General features: G+C 42.6%; 1 pseudogene; it reads left to right on the top strand.

Annotated features, from left to right (window-relative positions):
* The first annotated feature begins 18,450 nt into the window (after positions 1-18,450).
* Positions 18,451-20,493, top strand: LOC147727599 (uncharacterized; annotated as a pseudogene).
* Positions 20,494-25,186: the final 4,693 nt, after the last annotated feature.

Raw genomic sequence — 25,186 nt, 5'->3', positions numbered from 1 at the left:
TTAACCCAGATCTTTTGCCTGGGGTTGAATGTATGATTTATTCAGCATTCCGTCCATCATTTGTTTGCGTACCACAGGATTTTAAACAGCTTCTCAATATCCACTACTACAACCCCAACACTGCTATTTAGTAAAGAGTTGAAGACTCACTTCTTTAAAGAATACTAAATACATAATTAATTAACTATTCACAACCAAACTTCATCCTGTATTACTTGTTGACATTATGCTTGTTTTCGACTATGTACACTCCACTACCTTTTGCCTGGGTTCGCACTATAAAAATACTATGTACATACATACACACACTGGAATGTAAAATAAATATTTCCTTTGGTTTTTGGCTCACTTACACCCCCTTCTTCAATCAAAACTACATTCATTCATACTTCATGTATATACCCTCAAGCTCCCTATCCAATAGTTGTAGTGCAACTAATTTTTGATTCATAGAGAAAATATTGTATGTTTATTAAAAATAGTGTATAGTATTATTCCACCAAAATTTAAAAAAACATTTCATACACAAAAACATTTCATGAATATAGAACTGTCCCAGCATAGTCTAATTGTCACACAAGGGTCAAAAGGCCAATATGATCCAATTACAAAATCAGCCTATATTTTATAACAGTACAATAAAATGCACTGTAAAACCCAATGACAGGAGGACAAACACAAAACATATACGACAATACACTTATTTGTAATTCGTAAACTAATCCATATGAGCAGTCAACTCGAGCATCTGATTAGTAGAAACCTTTTCGTCAATTATGCCGGAGTTACCATTGGATTAAGTCTGTCCAATGCGTCGACGCGTTTCGGTTGTATTGTATATATAGTGACCACCTTTTTCAAGACCAAAATTTGTGTCACAACCTATGCATAAATACATAAATATTACTAATTCTGACATTATTTGTTACCAAGTAATCAAATATTATAATATTATTATTTTTTAGTTCAGATGTTTAGATATTTTTGTTCGCCCCCTAAGTTAAACCTGTATAATGTGGCACCAAAACTACAAACATTGGGTGACCCATACATGTCTTCTTTGGTCCCAACTCCTGAATCAATCATCCACAAGGGTGTACCTCAAACAAACCTCACATAGTCATGTCTTTACATGGACCACCCACTTATGCCATACAGTCAAACCATATGTGCAACCAATATATTTAAGATCAATCCATAATGAGCATATGAAACATTTAAGGGTCCCATGTATGTCACACCCAGTGGGCCAATCATTCCCATTCATTCCCAACTTAAATATTAGTGATAGCTTTTATGAAGCCCTATACACACCCATTTATAGTAACACAATACTCATCTCAATCTCTCTCCTCACATACCGATTGGACCCTTTGATTCATCCTAACCCGATTTGAAGCAATGTCCTTTATAGTGAAGCAATCCTTAGCTGAACTCCTTTATTCCAATATACAGAGGACCAATTTTGTGTTTTCTGTACTTAAGAAATAGGACAGATTATTATTCCATGTCCTCTAGTACTTTTTATTTGTTACTTGTAAGCTAAAGTTATTCATTATTTTTTATATCACAACTACAATAACATTTGTGTTTCTTCATGCGTAACCAATGGTTAAAGACATATATTAGTGTTTTTTTCAATATTAGGTCCTTAAATATAACACTCATTGTTAACAAATAACCAACCATGCCACTTACTATTGGTAGTTGGTACTGGTAGATAAACTTAACTGTGTCCTTGATCAAGAATATGTCCCCAATATCTTGTTTATAAAGACCGCGTTCTATCAGTCTCCACAGCTCAAAATTTCCTAACAGGAAATTGTAAAATATATAGACGTGCTCTTTGCTGGACTGACGCAGCTCTAAGATGTTAAAAAATGTTGCAAAACCCCAAACCTAGCTTTATATCTCTGGCTGGTTCCTCCGTATGCCCCTCTTACCTCAACTTCCATGATTTATTTTTTGCCGTCTGTGTGATTTGTCTTCACATTTTTTATTTAAATCCCAGGTGCTAAGCATCAGCTTTTATTGCCCGCTTATGCTGCTCAAGTCCCTGGAACTAATTATTTCCTGTTAGCGTTACATGGCCCCTGACAGGTCACATCCATTTGTTGTAATTGCAGTGCAGCCATATTTAAATGGGTTGTGAGATATGACTACCATATCAACGCCTATTGGTGCATACACCACTTTAAATACTTATACCCTAACTTACTAATTCATTTTTTATTAGATTTTTTTAATTTCGGGATGGCAAGTTATCATTATTTTCCGTAATTGTTTTAATATTTCATTTGTTTACCACGCATCATGGCTAATTCATGGGGGCGTGGCCAAGCAGGCTACGATGGCAGACGTGTCCTGCTGATTGGGCTAGCATTTTACCCACTTCCCTGCATCGCATCGGACGGCTGAGCCGACACCGAGGTGTCGAAACACATTCAGCATCCAGTGGTGCCTCAATATCCCGGCAATCGGGAAAATTCCCAGCGGAAATCGAAATTATCGGGACCCCGACCCTCGGGGGAAAGATGGCGCCCACCCACTCCTGACTGCAGACCCAGGGAGATCGAACTTGTGCCGAGAGACGCACACCTGAGGCGGGTTCCACAAGAAAAACAACTCAGGGACACAGTGGCATTGAGGGGACATCCCGGCATCGGAGATACTGGGCACTCGCCCTGAGAACATGTAAGGAGACAAATCCCGGAGGTGCCAACCCCTGATCCCAGTGACTCAGAGACGGAGAGACAATTACCGCCCCCGGCCCGCTGCGAACTGCGGGACAGTACGCTGCCGGTGTTGCGTGATCCCAAATGGAGCCCGGGTATCGCGGCGAACAGCGGGACTGATGATGAGTCTCTGGGCCACCCGTGAACACACAGCGCCGACGAAGAGAGGCGACGTAAAAGCAAACGCCTCCCACTGCTACAGAAGCTACAGAAGCTGAACGTGCCCAAGAGAGACGATGCCTGACCTTAATATGGTGGCTCAGTAATTCACGTGGTGCCTTGAATCGCTTGACCTGGCTCCTGGATCACTCACGATCCCCGCAAGGAACTTTGCCCTGAGCAACGCGCACAGTACATCACACCCCTCCTGGCAGCACCCGGCCTCTCCCAAAACCGCAAGGAAGCTGGCCAGGTGTTGGGGCGATCGGAACAGAGATCCCCCCGCCCAGACTCTTACTGAGCTGCTGCATCCCTCTCACCTTGCCCGTTGAGTGCCTGTTATCCAGCGGGACCACTGACAATGCTCGCTGTGCGCAAAACACTTCCAGTCACTGCAATGGGGAAGCCCAGGGCATCGCAACATACCACAGGGCCCGAGACTGCACCAGAGAACATGCCAAATACCCAGACATGGGCCGAAACTGCCACGCCTCGGTCCAACCCATCAATCCCGGACAAACTAGATAAGGTATTGGCAGCCATCAAACTCTTCAGGGTTTCCATGGAGGAGCGACTTGGACCCTAATGACAGATATCAGCCTCATCCGGGATGACCACCGAAAATTGCCCGTGAGAGTGAAGGATGGGGAGAAGACACTAGCCGACCTGCTACCCGCCGTCAAGGTACACCAGATGACGCTCCAAGATGTCCTGAGCCGTCTGACCACCATGGAAGAGCGTGCAGACTATTTGGAAGGGCGCTTGAGGCGCTGTAACATCCACATGCTGAGACTCCCAGAGGGAATCAAAGGCAGAAACCCGATGAAATACATAGAAGCATGGGTGAAATCTTTTACTCCCACAGCTGACCAGACGGCATTCTTCTCCATAGAATGTGCCCACAGGGTCTCGGCCCGCAAACCCCCACCAGGAGCTGCCCCCAAACCGATGCTGGCCAAATTCCCGCACTTCCAAGACCATGATGCAGTACTTCGAGCCACCAGACAAGCAGGCCCCTTGCATGTAGAAAACTAACAGATAATGATATTCCCTGATTACGCACGGCGGTGCAGCAACAAAGATCATCGTTTCTGGAAGTGAAACGTTGATTGTGGTTGAATACTATACAATATTCCCTGCTTTTCCCTGCCCGCCTCAAAGTTCTCCATAGTGGCTCAACCATCTTCTTCATGAACGCCGAAGAGGCGCACGAATGGGCGGATCAACACTGTGCGCAACAATCCAGAGCAGAGACCGCACGCGGCCCAAGTTTCAAATTGCCACACACCAGGAGACGTAACACAAAACAGCAACGCAGTGGGAAAAATAAGGAGACTGGGTCTCACACCCAAGACTCTCCAGATCTGGAGCAAATTATGAAGGAGCGACGAGAGGTTCTCCGAGCAGTGACCGAATTACAGACCTTCCCACTCGCGGAGGACACAGATCGAGCCCCAAAGCTCTTTTCTTGGGAGGAAGAGGATGACAGCGATGGAACGCCATCTGGAGTAGACTCAATTACGCCTCCCCTGGCTGCCCCCATAAGGCTGATGCCATGTTGGATCGGCAAATGAACACCCTTTCAGCATAAGGTGATCTGACTACTCTTCAATGACTTGCGCAACCAAGACTCACCCATTGAGCGCACGCAGCGCAGACATGATCAAGCGCACTCCAGACGACGCCCAATGATCCTGTAAATGCCCGGTAGGCAAATCGCCTTGCATACATGCACTGCCACCCTCACAATATATTGTTGTACTCTCCTCTTCTATGAGAGTAGGTTTGGATGTATCATCGCCAACGATGGGTTCTTGGTATTGGGACTGCTTCCCGACCCCAGTTTACAGTTTATTGCCCCTGTTCAGTATAGTCCCGTCCCCTCATGAAAATTCACACAACAGGGTACCCGCAACACGCGAGTGGGCGACATCATGTAAATGTGTTCCTCACACTGCTGGAGAATCGTCGGACACTATGCTCCAGCTGATACTCGCCATTCTAGCATGCACTGACAACACCACATGACTACAACAACACAGAACACTGACATCAGCATTCTAACACTCAACACTCAGGGCCTCCACATGCCGAGCAAACGTTATGCAGTATACTCATATACAGAACGCCAAAACACACGGATCGCGTTCTTGCAGGAGACGCATCTCACCACTACCGAAATAGGCAAACTGCAGACCAAATGACGTGGAACTATATGTGCCACGTCATACTCTGCATACGCACATGGGGTGCTGATTTGGGTTCGACCAGGGACCCCATTTCAGGAACTCAGATGGGTGGTGGACAAGAAGGGTAGGTACTCCCTACTGGAGGGACTCTTAGATGGGCAATCAGTACTCCTGGGCAGTATATACATCGCCGAACGTAGAGCAAGACAGGTTCTGGGACCGCCTCACTGGTGTTCTGGCCCGATTTACTTCCGTACAATGGATATTAGGGGGCGATTATAACTGCTCACAACCTTACCTTGGGCAGCTCCCACCCCCCACCCACACACTCTTTAGCCCATAAATAAACAGAATGGTTTAAAACCTGGGTCACACAATGGGCACTCACAGCTGCATGGAGAATGCGTCATCCACAGACTTGACTGTAATTGTTTCGCTATTGATTGCACCATGACCTATCAACAGGAGACCTGCTACTCACTCAGTCATTCACACAATCATACACATGGGGATGGGGTGACATCTGACCACATGGCTCTATAAAGTCATTTGGGAACTTACAAACAGACCCCTATAGGCCCTAAAGGCAACTTGGGAGGAATAATTTGGGTGTCAACTACATTACAAAGAATTGGAGATGGCCCTTGAATACCCCAAGTAGGTGTATAGAAATGCACGTATTTAAAATTCTATATCCTACACAGGGCGTATCTAATGCCAGCACGCCTCCAAAGATTTTATCCCGACACCCTGTTCCTTTGTCCCAGATGCCGATTACAGGAAGTAGATTTTCATCACATGTTCTGGAGCTGGCTCAAACTACAGCCATATTGGCACAATGTTCACAAGACACTCGGAGATCTCACAGGGCTTACACATTTGAACACCTGGGAGGCCTGTGCATTAGGTATTTTCCAGAAACGGAAGCAACACAAAGTGCCAACTCGATTTGTTTCACTGGCAATTTTGTTGGCTAAATAGAGTATAGCCATGCACTGGCGTTCCCCCACAGGCCCACCGATCGTGGCATGGGAGGGAGCAGTACAGAAATGGGCAAAGGCAGAGGTGAAAACACTATGGGAGGAAGAGGTGAAGGGGATGCGTAAACACCCCATCTCTATGTAGTGGAGCCAATTACTGCACCAATTCAAACAGCCACCGGCCCACGACGACCAGGATGGTTCCCCACACACCCCGGTGGACCCACAGTCAAAAGCTCCGATCGCAAGCACACACACCAGATCTACTCCTGCAGCAAAACACCTAACGTTGCTCTTTATTATCACCACGCATCGCACAAAATTCGAAGGCCACACATCAGAGCAGGACCAACCACATTCCCTCCCCCCAGCAGCACACAGGCATACCAACTAGCGAGGCAAATATCGCCCTGACACCCCATCTGATCCATCTGATATCCGTACCCTGAATCCCATGAACATTCTCTCAGCTTCGCATCCCAGTTCTGTATAGGAATCATTTAACGTAAGACCCTAAGAATGACAGGATACATGTCCATTTAATGTGTGGATAGCAATGTAAAATGCAAGAAATGCAGTCAAACCAAATGTATCCTAAAACAATCTGTTTTTGTAAACTCAAAATGCCAATAAAAACATGTTAAAAAGAATCATGGCTAATTCTTTCGTGTTAATATCACGTGGTAGCCAAAAGAGCTCATCTATCTATTTTGGTCACAGTAGTCATATTTGGATTCATGATGAAGAGCATGTACAAAATAAACCTCTATGTGTATGTCAACAAAGTATAACATTCATATCAAATAGTGTTACCCATCTAGAATATAAAATTTAAGAGATGATGAGTAATCAGTATTATCATCCCTCTTCTCATTACGTGTTGTGTACTACATGTACACATCTATCTAGACCAGGGGTCTTCAAACCGGTCCTGGAGGGCCGGATCCATGCCAGATTTTTTGGATATCCCCATTGAGACACATGTAGGTATTTAAACAAATCTGGCATGGATCCGGCCCTTTAGGACCGGTTTGGAGACCCCTGATCTAGACCATGGGTACTCACAAACTTTCTCTCCGGGGCCAAATTTCCAGTGTGGTTTGTGTCCAAGGGCCGCACCAGTGGGGGGCGGGGTCAGTGGGGGAGGGGGAGGGGCTAGAACAACAACAAAAACTGTGACCATGAGGTTGATCACAGGTCCCTGCAGCGGACCCTTGTCCACTGAGCCACCAGACACACAACTCTCTCTCTCTCTCTCTCTCTCTCTCTCTCTCTCTCTCTCTCTCTCTCTCTCTCTCTTTCTCTCTCTATTATTATTTATTTATTTATTATTGACATTTGTTGAGCACACGGCTACCCCCAACGGGGGTGTCCCGGCGCTAAAGATTGCGGATGGAGGGAAAAGAAATTTTAGCAGCCAGAAAATAAGAAGGTCTTTAATTTGCCCCTGAATTGAGTTTCGATGTCAATGAGACGGAGGCTGATGGGGAGAGAGTTCCACAGTTTTGATAAAATCACAGCAAAAGCTCTACCACCTTTTCTCCCCAGTCGGAATCTGGGGGGGAGTAAAAGGCGAAGGTGGTTGGATCTTAGATTAAGAGAAGAATGGACTAGTTTTAGTCTGCGTCTAAGGTATTTAGGGCCTTTTCCGTTCAGAGCCCTGAAAACTAGTACCAGGGCCTTGAAGTTGACGCGGGCAGTGATCGGGAGCCAATGCAATTTCCTCAAGAAGGGTGAGATGGAATGTCGAAAAGGGACTTTACAGATCAGCCTGGCCGCAGCATTCTGCATGATCTGCAGCCTATGAAGGAGGTAGGCCGGGAGTCCCACATATAGGCTGTTCGCGTAATCCAGGTGCGAGGTGATTAAGGCGTGTGTCACTGTCTTCAGTGATTCCGTGGGAAGAAAGGGGGCGATTTTTTTTAACATGTGGAGTTTACCAAAGCATGCCGAGGTGACTTTCTGAATCTGGGGTTTAAAAGATAGTTTGTTGTCGAACTGGACTCCGAGATTACATGCCACCATAACCGGGCAAGGTGATGGGTTGAGTTCAGCCGGCCACCAGGTGGTGGGTGACATGGGACTCGTTTGATTAAAAAACAACACCTCTGTTTTGTCCGTATTAAGTTTTAACGTGTTAAGGGTCATCCAGGCTACAATATTAGAAAGGCAGGTTCTGAAGTTTTTAAAACCAAGGGGCGAGTGATCTCTAAATGAAAAAATTAGCTGCGTATCATCAGCGTAAGAGATCACTCTCACCCCAGATGAGTCAATCACCTTTGCAAGGGGTGCAACGTAAACATTAAAAAAAAGAGGACTGAGGGCAGATCCTTGGGGCACCCCACAACCAAGCGGTTTCTTGTCTTTAGACCAGAATGGTCGACACCATACTTGTTGTGTGCGGTCCGTTAAGAAGGAGGAGGTGATCCAGGCTAAAGGAGTGTCACAGATCCCCAACTCTCGAAGTCTATTCAAGAGGATGGCGTGGGAGACCATGTCAAAAGCTGCGGACAGGTCGAGGAGCACCAGCATAGCTACCTCTCCCTGTCCACAGTCTCCCGCACGGTCTCCGACACCTCCAGGAGTGCTCTCTCCATGCTATACCCGGTCCTAAAGCCGGATTGCGAGTCATGTAGGAGATCATTGCTTTCAAAATAATCAGAGAGTTGTTCTTGGACTATTTTTTCCAGGACTCTAGCTGGCTAAGGTAGCAACGATATTGGGCGATAATTGCAGAGAACAGCGGGGTCTGCCTCAGGTTTTTTCAAGAGGGGGATTAGGATGGCCTGCTTCCAAGTCTCCTGGAACTGGCCAGATGAGAGAGAGTAATTCCAGATTGATAGAAGGGGTTGTACAATCGCTGGAGCAACTGTAGAGAAAACTTGAGCGGGCATGGGATCTAGAGGTGAACCCGATTTACAAAGCTTAAGTTTATTTAATGCAATATCCAAGGTGATAGATTTAAACGCACTTAGCCTTGTGGCTGTGGGGATGGAATGTATCAGTGTTGTAGCCTCTACGACAGATCTATCCACTGCCTTAAAAGAAGCATAGATGAGATTGATTTTGTCATAGAAGAAATTCGACAAGTTATCACAGAGTTCTTGGCAGGGCTCTGTCTTGTGCATGAGGGCAGCGGGGTTGGTGAAATCTTTCACAATATGGAAGAGCACTTTGGCTGACTTATCTGCAGATTTAATTTTACTGCAAAAAACTCCCTCATGACGCTTTGTTTGATTTTATGAATTTTTTTTAATGCCACTCTATACGTTGTTTTAGCAACTGGATCATAAGTTCGGCGCCAGAGGCGTTCTAATATTTTACATTTGCTTTTTTCTTCCTGCAGCAACTGGGAGAACCAGGGTGCAGAGGGTTTGGTTCTGGCCGAGGAAAGAGCGGTAAGGGGAGCTATGCCCTCAATGGCCGTAGTGAGGTATTGCTTTAAGTTTACTACATCCTCATTTATGTTTGTGGAAGGTAGCCAAATGAGCTTAGCTAAAGCAGGCTCCATCTCTTCCAGCGTTACTTTGAACCACTTTCTTCCCATCCATTCTGTCCTACAGATGGGACGTATAGTAGGTGGGATTTTAAGGTTAAAAGGATGACGAAGTGGTCAGACCATGTCACAGGGAGGGGTGCCAAGGTAAAGAGGCCAGGTGAATTCGTAAAAATAAGGTCCAGAGTATGACCGGCAATGTGAGTGGGGCCCACAACTTTCTGAGTAAGGTTAATGCCCACCATAGTTTCTATTAGGGATTAGGGAGCACGCCTTTGCACAGTCTCTATTATCTATATGTAGATTAAAATCCCCAAGGACGGTGAAATGGGGGTGTTTTAGTGAGAGATCGGCTAGGATCGTAAGTAGGTCTATGATATGGGTGGGGTGGGTGTTAGGAGGGTTGTAAATTAGCACCCCTGCACAAATGAGGAGAGCAGCCTCAGAGATACTGAAGTACATGGCTTCGATGGGGCCTCTCTCTGTCTCCCTCTCTCTCTCTAGCTCTCTCTCTCTCCCTCCCTCCCTCTCTCCCTGTCTCCCTCTGTCTCACTCACTCTGACTTTCTCACTCCCTCTCACTCCCTCTCAATCCCTCACTCTCCCTCTCTCTTCCTCTTCCTCTCTCTGTCTCCCTCTGTCTCCCTCCCTCTGTCTCTGTCCCTCTGTCTCTGTCTGTCTCCCTCTCTCTGTCTCCCTCTCCCTTCCTCTGTCTCCCCCTCCATTCCTCTGTCTCCCTATCTCTGTCTCCCACTATCTGTCCCCCTCCTCCCTCTCTCTGTCTCCCTCCCTCCCCCTCGATTTCTGTCTCCCTCCCTCCCACTCTCTCTCTGTCTCCCTCCCTCTGTGTCCCTCTCCCTCCCTCCATCCATCTGTTTGTCTCCCTCCCTCTGTCTCCATCTGCATGTCTCCCTCCATCTGTCTCCATCTGTCTTTCACCCTCTGTCTCCCTCTGTCTGTCACCCTCTGTCTCCCTCTCTAAGCCGAGGCCCTTAGAGGCCCTATGCCGAGCCTTAGGGCCTCGGCTTAGAGCAGCTTCAGTCCAGAGGAGCAACCCAGCCAAGGCCTCAGGCTTGTCATGCCACTCCCATTTAAAGAGATTCACGTTAATGGAAAGTAAACCTCACACGGCCAGCTTTTACCGGTGCTGCAGTTACGACCTGAAACTGCCTGACTCTTTGAAACAGAATAAATGTACCCTTCTTACTTTCGGGGAACATCGAAAAACGAACCTTTTGTGTTTCTTCTTTCTCCTTTATTGCTTCAAACGTTGTACAGTAGTTTTACTTGCTCCAGTATGTAGACTGTGCTTTACTTTGCTGTTACTTGCTTCAGTTCTCTGAGATCTGATTTTGCCCTTTTGGTTGTTACAGGCTTTAGTTTGTTACTGTGATCTAAGAGTGATACGATCTGAGCGAGTTTCTCTCAAACCTGGGCACACTCTACCTAGCGTTTGACCCTGTGCACCTCGACTAGATTCCTGCACTGACTATGCCCCGCAGTGCTGCCCCCAAAATATGTATTCTCCTCGTCCTCTCATGCATCCGTGCCTCTGCCCTCTACCGGACTTTGGTTGCCAATAATGCAGATAATTCAGGTTACTCTTGTCCATACCCAAATATTAGGACCACTGGCTCTGTAGACTTCCCAGCTTGTTTACCTCCAAGAAGAGCTTGAAAACAATTATTTTATAGGAGGCTTTTCCTGATGCCTCCACACAAGATCACCAAGCAGCAGCAGCAGCATAAGACCTTCTGCACGCTTCTATCCGTTGGGATGCCTTGAGGTGGGAGCATGGCACCCAAGAATCTGTAGTCTTTTCTATGACTTGGTGGGTGTTGCAGTGTAATAGTAGGGGGACTTGAGGCCATGATACAAAACACATAAATAAACAAGTAAATATGGTACAGTGCATTGATTCAAATAATTCCTCAGTCACCCCCTTCATCTCAGCCTGCCTGTGTGTCAGCCCGGGCTGAGACAGCTTCCCGAGGAGGCACACACAGCCGCACCGAGCACTTCACAGGTCTTTAAAAAGACCATTTGCACGCTAATGAAGCACTGTTTAATTTCACCTCTTCTTAGGCCCATGCAGCTCCACTGTGACTATTACTGGAATCACCAGGCAGCCGACCCCACAGAGCAGCAGAGTCTCTAAGACTTGCGCTGCTGCAACTGGCAGTGTTTGAAGACACTATTAATTATTTATTTTTTAAATACACGGGTACGATGACTGCAAGGTCCGCGGGCAGTACTATGAGTACCCCGGATCTAGACTATAACCATGTTACTGTATATATTTTTATATGCAATATCCACTTATGTTCTTTAACATATCCCTAAAGACTGGGCAAAAAACATACTCAAAAGATAGAATAAATACAGTAAAATAATAGATCGACATTGTCCTCAAATGAATTTAGTCCATTCTTCTCTTGTATTTAGCCTCTGTCTAACAGTATTTAGCCTCGAGATGTACCACTGCTCCCTTAAATTTCTTTTTTCTTTGAGACATCCTCTACATTATTCCCTATCTAATATGAACCATCAAAAACCCAGATGTTCATGTTTTGCCTGATGTAATGCTCAACTAGTGGTGCTTTTATCTTTCTAGTTTTTGATGCTGATTTGTGCTCTGTTAGGCGCACTCTTAATTGACGCCCATCTTTCCATTGTAACCGAAACCATAGGAGCATTGTAAAAAGTATATAATATTACTACTGCGGCAGTTATTAAAACATCTTTCTGTCACTTTAACATCATTGTATTCAATCATTTTACTGACAATGCATTGGTCACACATGGCACAATGTCCATATTTATGATTGCCTACGGTCCTGCCATGATTCAGGGTAGTTTGCGGATTCCTTTTTAACTCTCTATATGTGTGTACAAAGGTATTTATCAAATGTTGGTTGCGTCTAAAAGCACAAATAGGTTTTTCTAACTGTATGTCTTCATCCTAATTTAGGAGGTTCCAGTTTCTACTAATGATATTCTTTGTTTGATTGCTCTTATTTGGACATTGACTGACAAAGACTATTTTGTCATTCTGTTTATTTCTCTCATTTTTATTAAACATACTTTCCCTATTATAAAATCTAGCTCTTTTCAAAGAGTGATTATCAATTTCTTAGGATAGCCTCTATCTTTCAATTTAATTTTTAAAACCTCTGAGTGTTTATAAAACTCATTCAATGTAGAACAATTTCTACGCAAACGTAGATATTGTCTAAATAGTATATTATCTTCCTGTGACCTAGGACTTGAATAGTGGAGGAGAGTATTCTTATTAGTGGGTGTGTGTACAACTCCACTTCTAACATGCCTCCACTATTTTTTACCATGATGTCCAGAAAATTAACACTGATATTACTCAATTGGATCGTAAATATCATATTTGGATCACCTAGGTTCAACCATTCTAAAGATTCCCTTAGAGTTTCAATCATGCCATCCTGTATGAATAAAATATCATCAATAAATCAACACCAGTCAATTATATTTTCAAAAAATGGTGACAATTCATAAAAAATGTGTTGGGTTACGAATTCATTTACATAAAGGCTGGCCAAGCTTGGAGCAGAGGTGGCCCCCATGCTTGTCCCCTTACTCTGCCTGAACAATTCATCTTTGAATAAAAAAATGTTGTTCTTTAAAGCCATCATCCCACATTGTGCAATGAACCACTTGTTAACCCCAGGAATTTTTTAAATCCTCCCAATTACCTCAATGGTGTCATTCTGGAGCCCTACTGAATGAAACCTCTTTCAGGAAAAACTTAAAGACTTAGCTGTTTCCCCATTAAGCACTTGTAGGGTCACTGCTTTACAAACAGAACACTCTAGCGCTGGGAAGCCTTCAGGTAGCCGTGTGCTCTGCAAATCCTAAACATAAACATATGTTAGTATAAAGAGCTTCATTTTCGAGGGTAACAAGCATTTGTGTACCCTCATTGAAGCTCCTACCTTCCAGGATTGACACAATATGGCCTGAATCCCTGATGAATGATTTCTGTTTGGTAACCATGGGGTTTAGAAAGCGATCTGCATACTTACTTAATGGTTCCAAAAGGGAGCCTCAGCCACTCACAATAGGCCTCATTGGATTTAATTCATCTTAATGAATTTTTGGTAAGCCATAGATTGCTGGGGTGATGGAGTTGTCATTCTGCAATAACCTGAATTCATCCTTGCATATCCAATTATTGTCCCTAGACGTTCACCTACAAGAATGGAGGTCGCTCCTCGTCATGAAACATGACTGCTGTCGTGCTCAAGCTGAGGCTAGACACCGATAACTATATCTCACAATCAAACACTTAACTGCTACCTCATTGTATTTATCTACCCATTTCATCCTTGCGATGCACTTGAATGCCTTATAACCCGACCCCATCGAGCTAGATGGGATATTTCTGACCTGAGCTCAGCCTGCTCGTCATCTATTGCTAATTGGGCATTTAATAGGGGTATATATATCTAATCACGTCCCTACAATACACTGCCTTCTACCTCATATCTATTTGTTAATATTAATGTTAATATAATGTCTATATGTCATTTCTTTACATGTTAAGCACCTACTGGTAATTGCACAGATAATAGGAACACTCATAGCTATTCACAGCGTTGAGTATAGTACCGGCTACCTCAGATCAATTTGTTATTATCAATGCTATTTGAATGTTGATATGTGTATTTCTTTCCTTGTGAAGCGCTCTGATACCCACGGGTCTTGTCCGCGCTATATAAAACTCTATAAATAAAAAAATAAATAAATAAATAAATAAAATAAATAAATATGTCTATCTCTCTTTTTAAATCGGAAGCCTACTCACTGATACTTTCATGTAATGTTTACTTACCTCCAAGAGACCCCTCATACATCTCTTATAATTTGCTGAATCAAAGATAACTACAACCCCACCCTTATCATCAGACTTGCTTGTAATACTATTATCAGCCTTAAGTGAATTCAAAGCCTCTCTCTGTTCTTGTGACATATTTGGCAACCATTTAGAATCCTGTGTAAGTTTGTGTTTGTTGTCTTCTACTACTCTTTCAAACACTTCAAGATTCTTATTTATCTGATTAGTAGAGGGTGTGAAAGTTGACTTCAGTTTTAACCCAGAAATATTTTCAGTGGTTATTTTTTATCACCCCTAAAAAAACCTACATAATCTAATTTTTCTAAAAAAAAAGGCCCTTATATCTCTTTCTAAGTGAACATTATTTACTTTAGCCGTTGGGGAAAAACTAAAACTTTTTCCAGAACCTTCTCCTCTGCCCTACTTCATTTTCTCTTTGATAGATTAATGATAGGAAACGTTCTATCTCCAATACCTCTGATTTCTCATTTTCAAGTATTCCTGGGGTGGATAGTACCTGATAGGCTGGTCCCTTCCGCGGTTTGGGTTGGTCCTTTGCCACCGTCTTTGGCATTGCTCTAAGAAAACCTCATAATCTGAGCTTGAATTTTGTGCTCTCTGTTCCTGTCTCAGGTGCACCTCCTCCTCATTACAGGACCCTGATGTTTCGAGAAAGTAACCTGTTTCTTGCCCCTTCTTGAGTATACAGGTCTATATTATGGTTGTATGTCCCATCCTTGTTCTTTTCTCTGCTGATGGTACTCTTTATTAAGATAGGGGTATACTATTTCAGAACTAAATTTCTCAATGCCCTTCTTTAGTTGATTTGTTTTTTTATTCATTAAGTATTGTATCCATTAACTTTCCTATCCATTTCTTCTAACTACCTTTATACTTCCTCAAGTGCTACACTTTCCTTTAGGCTGGATTTTAGTTCTTCAATTGCCTTTTTCCCTATAATAATGGTCTCCTGGGCTGTTTTGATGATTAATAGAATCCAGCCTCAGCTACATTGATTGGCTATTAGTGTCCAGATTTCCGTACATTTTCTATTCTCAACAAATAGCCCTGGTTTGTTTTTAATTTGTAGTCCTATTGGTATCACTCTTGTTTTGAGATAGTCCACCAAAGATTCTGCATGGAGTTCAGTTCTAATTTTAACTTTTTTTAAAGATTTTGAATTTTACCCCATTTTCACTATAATTAGAAGTAGTGATAAAAGTCTTTGCATTTTTACTGTTCATATTTATGATTTTATTATGTTGGTCCTCCAAGAACCCGAAGGTCTTAATGGAATCCAGATGCTCAAGTCGATTGCACATATGGATTCGTTTACGAATTACAAGTAAGTGTATTGTCGTATATGTTTTGTCTCTGTTTTTTGTCCCTCTTCTTTCTCTTTCTTTATAAGAATTTCTCTCTATATCCTCCCGCCATTGGGCTTTAAAGTGTATTTTATTGTACTGTTATAAAATATAGACTGATTTTGACCCTTGTGTGACAATTAGAATATGTTGGGTTAGTCCTATATTCATTAAATGGTTTTTATGTATGAATTGCTTTTTTTAAATTGTGGTAGAATATTACTATACAGTATTTTTAATAAACACTATATTTTTTCTACCATTTTATTATTTGTGGCACTACAACTATTAAATACCGAGCTTGAGGGTGTATACTTGATGTATGAATGAATGTGGTATTGATTGAAGAAGGAGGTGTAAGTGAGCCAAATACCAAAGGGAATATTTATTTTACATTCCAGTTTATTTTGAGCCCTGTCCCTTTGGCATGTCAGGCCTTTCTCATAACATTGTACATACATAAGGAAACACACAAATATATGCACACACAAATACATGTGATGAAAGAGTTTTGGAAATCTACTTTTATCCTCCTCCAGCACGTTCCTCATCACAAGGATATCATTAAGGTAGGAGAATAATGCTTCCTGTAGTGAGCTCAATGGGTCTCTGGAAGGTATCTGATGCTTCAGAGAATTATTATAGCATTCTTAGGAACTCAAAGTGGGCACGTGTCATAGTCTGTTTTGCTCATCAGGATCAGGTAAGTCTCAAACCTGACTGCCAGGTTAGGGATCAACACAAAAAGAACCCTGTCTCTCAGGCAAACACTATTTAAAGGGAAATACCTCCCATCTATTTCCTCTACTACAACAGAAACCTTTAATTTCTGTTTTCTATATGGTAGTGCGCACTGTTTTTTGCCCTTTGTTAAAATACGAAACCATTTTCAATAGACAGTCAACAAGATCCATAACAGTGACTGAAAAACAATTATTCAGTACATCTGTAACAGTGAAAAAAGTGTAGAGGACAAAATGACCCCTCACGGGCGCACCACCATCGGAGTAACTGGCAGGTACTCACAAGATTGGGTCCCTTTTCTCATCATAGGCAGTCATTTTTTTGTCCCAGAAAAGAAAAGAATGAAAGAAAAAGTGTCCAATCAGAGAAAGAATGTGTGAAGTGCAGCGTAGTGATAAGCAATCACACTCCCCTAGTGACAAAAGGTGATTAAAATTGACAGACACACCTCTCTCACAACTTTATTCTTAATTCTTAGGTGTGATCTGTCAAATTAAAAAGGATGGTAGCTATCCTCGCATACCAATACCCACTGCCAACATGTTTCTCTGCCACATCATTTTCAGCAAATTCTTCAGGGCTAGACACTCTGTCAAAGCACCAATGTTGGACACTTCGTTCTTTTAGACTGTCAATTGAAAAAGGTAAATGAAAACACATTCAATTAAAAACATACCCACCCACTTTAATTTATTGTAAAGATTCATACTTTGAATTCTCCAAACCAAAATAGTTACCCTCAATCAGCTCATGTTTCCCATACCCGCTGGAGAGGATAGTGTTTGGGTAGCAAACTCCTCATGTGAGTCCTCTTTGTGATTGACCATTCAATTGTTTTATCAATCTGAAACATACCCCAAGTAAGAGATGATACATAATTTTTAGAGAAAAATGGAAGCAAAATGTTTGGAACGTGCAAGTTTCTGGATAAGACCCATTATAAGTAACGTTGTCGTAATGCTACTAAAAAGTTCACCCATTCATACAAAACTCACAAGCGCCAGTCCTGACACGAGGTTGGAATCATACTAATGGTGATTCCATTCAATTCACCAAATATTGAGCTCGGTGTGTGAAACGCACACCGAATAAAAAAATGGGGATAGTGCCGCTAGAAACCACTCTTTAAGTAACGTCTTAACAAAGATGTAATGATATTCTATGTACATATTCTTCTTGCGACCTATCCCATATAAAAAGCTGCTTCCTTCTAGCTAGGATTAACCATTGTTCACCGGCTGCCCCACTCCTCACCGTACGTAGCCTCACGGAGCTCCTCATCTCCTCCTGTACATCACCGCTCAAGTTCCGCTAGTATAAACATAATGGTGAGCGGACACGTGACGGCGTGGCTGGCGCGAAACAACGCCCGCCATCTTTGAATGGGAACCCTTCTTTTCCGTAAATACCGGAATCCAATAGTAATTATAGTTTTTCGAGGTTGGGGGCGGAGTCCAAGATGGCGGAGTGAGGACTCTGCTGTGCGGCGGACCGAGAGATCTTTCCCTCCACACTGGTGTCAGCGGATTTCTAGAGCCCCCTAAAAATCCCTAAGAGTGCAGAAAATGGGGAACAAATCGTGATTCTAATGACTGCCTACACGGCGAGGAAGCAACCGGAAAAGAAGAGAGACGAAAATCGGACTAGACCCGACTGAATGAATCGGACTGGCATAGCGGCTTAGAAGCATCGCTGCAGCTTTTTTTTCACCAAACTACTTACCCGGGTCAGCTATCAAGCGCTCCACAACGCTCCACACTGCCCTCAACGGATGATCGTTGCTGATTGATGCTGTGGCTTTCTACGAGCATCTGGCGAGCGGTGAGGGACTGGTTTGAGAACCGGCTCGCTCGACCTGGTATCCATTTGTTTGGTCTGGCTAAGACGCTGCGTGCAACTGTATCACCAGAAGCTATGTCGCCCAAACACCCTCCGCGCACAACGTGGAATACCAAAACCTCCGCAACAGCAGCAGCGGTGGCGGCGGCCGCTCTGCCTACGCTCACGTCGACAGCTGCAGCCCCAGCCCCTGCCCCACTGGTTGCCACGGTTGTAGAGACAACAGAAGATATGACGATGGGGGGGGCTGAGAAAACGGTAGCAAATGCAGAAGCGGCAACACTGGCAGCACCGGCCCAAGGAGACACGGATGTTCTTAATAAGGCTGCTATTTTGAAGGGGAGCGACAGGAAGGCGACAGGTAAGACGATTCTGCGCCCTCCTCTGTTGAATTGCGGGACAATTAAAAAAAAAACGGCACAGAAATGTGCAGACATTATTGAAAGTGTTAAAGCTGGGGTGGCTTCAGGGGAAGATGGGGCATTAGTACGTTTTCAACATACCATGACATTGGATAATATAAACCATGAGGATGATTCTGCTCTATCTGCTCAATCAGCTACATCTCCTACCCTTACTGAAGACAGCGAGACCCGGGAGACACTAGAAAGCCCTGAGACAACAGAAGGAATAAAGGTGGCAAATGGGGTGGCAAATGGGGGGCCCCAATCATTAAACATCTCCAAGACATTATCAGATGCTTTAGCTACCTCGACCTCCATCCCCAAGGCTGCAGCTATATTTTCGAGGATGGAAGGCCCAACAGACACAGGCAAAGGCACATTAGAAGAAAGTAACAGTCTTGCTACGTGCCCAGTGGGTAATTATGGTTCGGAACAGACTTTGGAATTGGCTGAGGAACATCTCTACTTTGAGGACTGTGATTATGATACAGAGGAGGAATTGGATAAGTCTACGTATAAGTCCCTGAGCAGGCTACCTCCACAGAGACGCAGATGTAAAGCCAAGACAACTCACAAGAAGAGAGGGAGAGCTTTGTCTAGCCTGACTACAGGAGCAGCCCCCTTGATTACAAAAAAAATGGTCACCGACAAAAGTCCGCTAAGAAAAAGGATTGAGGCCAAGGGGTTAGTCAAGAATATGACTTTAAGGCTCTCTGGGGGCAGTCCTACAGATAATGAGATACTGCAAGTCCCCAAAATAGGGTCTTATATGACGCAAACTCCCAGCCATGTCCCTTCTGAGCTGATCGCAGGAGAAAAAGATCTCCTACCAACTGCTACAGCTTCTAATCTACCGATATCTGTGGATATTGATACTGACCTAAATACATTTTCTGCTGAAAATACGAATACAAATTTAACGGAAGAGATCAGGTTGGGAAACACTGGTCACCCCCAACTAGACACTATATTAAATCTTTTGATAAATCAAAGGGTAGAATCGGAGGCACACTATCAGCAACTGAAAAGTGACAATGTAAGACTACAAACCTCCATAACTGATATAGCCTCCATACTAAAGGGCGTTACACAGGAAATAATAGAGCTCCAACAACGCACAGTCATGGTAGAAGAAGGAACACAACGGTTAGGTGCCACTGTGGGGCGCCACGATGCAGAATTAATTCAACTCCAGGGGAAAGTCGAGGACCTGGAAAACCGACAAAGAAGATCCAACCTCAAACTTTACGGAATCCCGGAAGGGCTAGAGGGATCCGATCCGAGGGCCTTTCTGGTGAGACTGTTGCCTCGCGCCTTCCCGGATCTCTCAGACTGAGACTGGGACTCCCAAGTACAAAGAGCACACCGACTTCCACTTGGCCAAAAACGCCAGAACAGTAAATTCCCACGCCCACTTTTAATACATTTTAGTAACTTTCTGCTCCGACAAGCTGTGTGGCAAAAAGCTAAACCTAATACCCCAATAACTATTGACAATCTTACCATCTTCGCTCGGTCAGATCTTAGCAAAACCACTATGGACAAAAGATGGGAAATGCGTAAATTAATCTACCCAATAAATAAATTGGGAGGCCTAGCATATCTACAAGAACCCGCCCGACTTAAAGTGATTATGAAAGGGCGCACAAACTTCTTTAGTGAAGTACGGGAGGCACAAGCATTTTTAGCCAGCGTCAACAAGAGTAAAGATTGAAAAGAAAGAGAGGGGGTTTATATTTTTCTCTGCATAATTGAAGTAAGGGAGGCACAGTCATATTTAGCCAGCGGCAACAGGAGTAAAGACTGAGGAAATAGAGGAGGTCTATACTTCTCTTTGCACAAGTGATACAGAAACTTTAGATAGATAGAAATGGGATTATGAAGGGGCACAGGGCGCGGGGAATACGGAGAACAAGGGAACTCAAGTTATAGGTGGGGCACCGAAACTTCAAACATTTAAACACTTAATTTTTGTTTTTTTCTTCTATTTCACAAATATTTAGTATTGTTAGATTGTATTGGATGTATAATGCACCCAAATATAAAGCGTTTTCTTGAGGTGAACACCAGTGTTGATGAAGCAATACTATTAGCTGACACCCCAGTGGGAGGGGTTCTTGGTTTATTGCCGCAGGCGCTGCCTCATCAACGGCAGCAGTAGGTAAGGGGGGGAGGGAGGGATAGGCCTTCGCAGTCTGGGGAGGGTGTGGAAGATGTGGGAAGGTGGAGGGAGGGCTGGGGAAAAAAGGAAAAAAAATATTTTCAACCTGGTAGAAGGACTTGATGAGAGATTTATGTTTGTAAAATGTATTCTTTACTTGGAACTACACATAATAACGCTGATTATCAACATTACTTTTTACATTAGAGATGCATAATATTAAATGCTTGGCATGGAATGTCTCAGGGTTGAACAACAAACGTAAGAGGCACTTAGTTGCCGAAGAACTGAGATTATACAACCCCCATTTAGTATTTTTGTCAGAAACCCATATTATAGATAAAGATAAGAAGCTGCTAAGTCAACTGGGTTTGGAGATGATAATCAACTCGGCAGTTGCTTCCCCTACAAGAGGGGTCGCTATACTAAAAGACAAAAGGTTTAAGGCAGAAATAACTAAAACACAATGTGACAAATGGGGCAGGTGGGCAATTACCCAACTTTGTTTTAACAATGTGAAGCTTGTAGCATGTGTTGTATATGGGCCTAACAAAGAAGATCCTAGAATATTCGAACAGCTAAATATAGCTTTACTAGACTGGGAGGGAGAAGTAATAATTATGGGTGACTTTAATTGTATTCTGAACTGTCAGACGGATACAACGCGTCCAGGTAATTACAAACGAATGCCCAAAACTAGAACATCTATCTTAGATCTATGTAAGCTACATAATGTCAGAGATGTATGGAGCTCGCTATACCCAAACTCTCCAGGCTATACATACTATTCAGCTCCCCACAGGTTATGTTCACGTCTAGATATGGCTTTTGTATCAGATTCATTGATGAGATCCACATCAATGGTAATATATCCACGTATAACATCTGATCACAACCCCATTATGATTGAATTTACTACCTCTTTGAATCGTAAACCTCCGAGAGCTTTCACATTTCCCAGGAATTTAATATCGAATACGACTTTTACTTCGCAACTAAAACAACATATTACATAATTCCTGACTATTAATAGAAACACTGCTTCATGCTTAACAGTATGGGATACATGTAAAGCCAGTATCCGAGGGTTTACGCAAACCTTTGTCTTGAAACAGAATCACGAAAGATACAAATATAATTTAACCCTGACCTCTGACATCGCTGCCGAGGAGATAAAGCTAGTACAAGCTCTAAGAGATAACCTATCCACTCTGGATATCAGTGCAAATCTTAGCCAGCTAAAATGTAAGACCAAAGAAACTCTTCTAAAGAAAAGGAGCGCACAGATCCATAAATATAAATTTTCACAATACGAGGGCGGTGACAAAATTGGAAAAATTTTAGCATTTAAAGTAGCAGAGGATAGAGCGGAGTCTATGATTCCCCAAATTTTGGGGGTTGATAATAAGAGATACAATCAGCCAGATGATATAATTCAACAGTTTGCTAAATATTATGAAACTCTGTATACACCGGAGAACATGCCTAATGACCATACAATCGAGAATTATCTAAAAGAAAATTTAACGAATAAGATAACAATAAACGAAGCAGAGGAATTGGCTATAGAAATAACTAGTGAAGAACTAAAGGAGGCTATAAAATCACTGCCACTAGGAAAAGCCGCTGGTGCGGATACCATCCCTCTGGATATCTATAAATTATGCTTGGACGAGGTAGCACCCTTTCTTTTAGAAGTAATCATCCATATTGGCAGAACCGGGTCAGCCCCTCGTTCTTGGAATAAAGCCAAAATAATCTTTTTTCATAAAAAGGGTAAACCTAAAGAGGAGATGGGCTCATATAGACCGATCTCCTTGATCAACGCGGACGCAAAGATTTTTGCAAAACGCTTGGCTAGAAGACTTGCACCACTAATGCCTAAAATTGTAAACACGCAGCAACACGGATTTATAACAGGGAGGGATACATCAGCCCATGTCAACACGGCAATAACAGCGTTCGACATAGCAGAGGCAGAGGCTACTCCCCTTGCCATGATAATGCTTGACGCCGAAAAGGCATTTGATCGGGTGGGGTGGGACTATTTATGGCATACAATGGGATCAATGGGGTTAGGTGGAAATTTTTTAAATGGGATTCGGGCACTTTATGACAATCCAATAGCATACACCAGCTATGGTGGTCTCACGTCACAGTGCTTTCCAATTAGGAGGGGCACACGTCAAGGGTGTCCCCTGTCACCTTTATTATTTGCCCTCTCATTGGAACCGTTTTTAAAAACTTTGGATACTCAGTCAGGAATAATACCCTTCAAGACTAGTAGGCAAAGCTTAAAAATCACTCCGTATGCGGACGATATTGCTATCTATTCAACCGAAGCAACTGAATCCCTAAGAGCTATCAATTTTGAAGCATCCAAATTCGGCAATGTATCAGGCTACAAATTAAATGCTCATAAAACCCAAATAATAGCTAACTTAGTCCCCCCTCAACCAGTGCCTGAAATATGTAAGATCGCGACATATCTCGGAGTTAAAATTACCTCAAACATTAAAGAACTTAATACCATCAACTATAATGATTTATTGAAAACTACCATCACGAATTTAAAAAAATGGCATTGACTCCCACTAAATCTAATTGGAAGAATAAATCTGATAAAAATGAAAATGATACCTAAATACTTATATTTATTTAGATCAATCCCTTTGGCACAGAACAGGCTTTTTTTTTAAACAACTAGATAGGATCTTCTGTAACTTTATCTGGGGATACAAGAAGGCTAGGAGATCGCTAAAGATATTGAAAAACCAAATCGGATCTGGCGGTCTTAACTTTCCCGACATGAAATTATACTTTTGGGCTTCTTTTGTAAGACGTATACGATCATTACTGAATGTAGAGGACTTGCTTTTCTATCATCATTTATTATTAAAGGGAGATTCTAAACAATTTCTACTCCGTATCACAGATCCCAACTACTACAACAGGGTTAAATTCAAGACGGCACGGGATATAGTAAGAATATGGAAGGATATACTCGCCCATTGTAAAACTACTATATTTCATTCTCAATTAATTTTGTGGAACAACCCTGGGCTTCCGAGTATATTTAGCGACGGGGAATCTCGAAGGTGGCAACTGAAAGGAATTATGGTTCTGGGTGACTTATATAACTCTCAAGGCATATTGGATTTTTTTACTTTAAAACAATTATATGGATTGTCCGAAATACATAGGTTTAAATATATGCAAATCTACGACTTTCTAGTGCAAAAGAACAGAATTAATACTTTGTCGAGCGGGGGTGTTTGGGACCTCTTAAACTCTAAAAAAGAGAAATCTATAATCAGCTCGGCATATAAATTCTTTATAGGTTTAAGATCTGACGACAATGACGCACTAGCTAATAAATGGAATTTAAAATTTGGAAATAATCTAACAGGAAAACAAATAAGTAAATCTTACACTAATATCCATTATCATGTAAGACCATCTAGCCTACGACTACAACAATATAGAACTATATATATGTTATACTATACTCCAGAAAATTTTTCTAAATGGTCCTCAAATAACATCATGGGAGAGAAAACCAAATGCCCGAAATGTGCTGAGTATGCGGCAGACCTTGTACATATGTTGTTTTCATGTCCAAAACTTGTGAAATTCTGGAAAGAAGTGGGAAAAATTTTAGTTGCAAAAAACATTCTCAGCTCACCAATAACAGCCCCTATGGTAATACTAGGCCCACATTTGACAAATCAATCACATCATATACTGTTATCAATTCTATTCTCTTGTGCCAAATTAACCTTAGCCAGGGCCTGGATTAACCCTAACCCACCCAACGCTCTGGAATGGTGGTATCTGGTCAATGAAATTAAAATTATGGAGTGTACGTTGGCAGAATTTAGGGGTGTTCGATCTTTAAAGAAATTTGAGAAAATCTGGGGGAACCTAGAATTGAACTGATATATCCAAGACTACTATTTGTCTATTTGTGTTTTCTGATTTTTGCTCAGCGTTTCTACTTAATACTGTGAAAAATGATCTATTTATGTTTGATTGTGAATATACTTGATGAACTGAAACCATTTTGAATGTTTTGTAGTCTTATACCAGGTGAAAATAAAATAAAACTCTTAAAAAAAAAAAAAAAGTAATTATACTTTTTTGTGTGATGGACCCAAATTCCTGCAAAATAACCCAACGAAGTGTGTCACTAATTCACAACGGGGTCAAAAGGTGCATAAAACAAATTTTATATGTACAGAATGTT

This window comes from Lissotriton vulgaris, chromosome 3_1 (genome assembly GCF_964263255.1).
Source record: "Lissotriton vulgaris chromosome 3_1, aLisVul1.2, whole genome shotgun sequence".
Lineage (NCBI taxonomy): Eukaryota > Metazoa > Chordata > Amphibia > Caudata > Salamandridae > Lissotriton > Lissotriton vulgaris.
The sequence above is the reverse complement of the archived record's forward strand: the minus strand, read 5'-3'. Positions and strand labels throughout refer to the sequence as shown.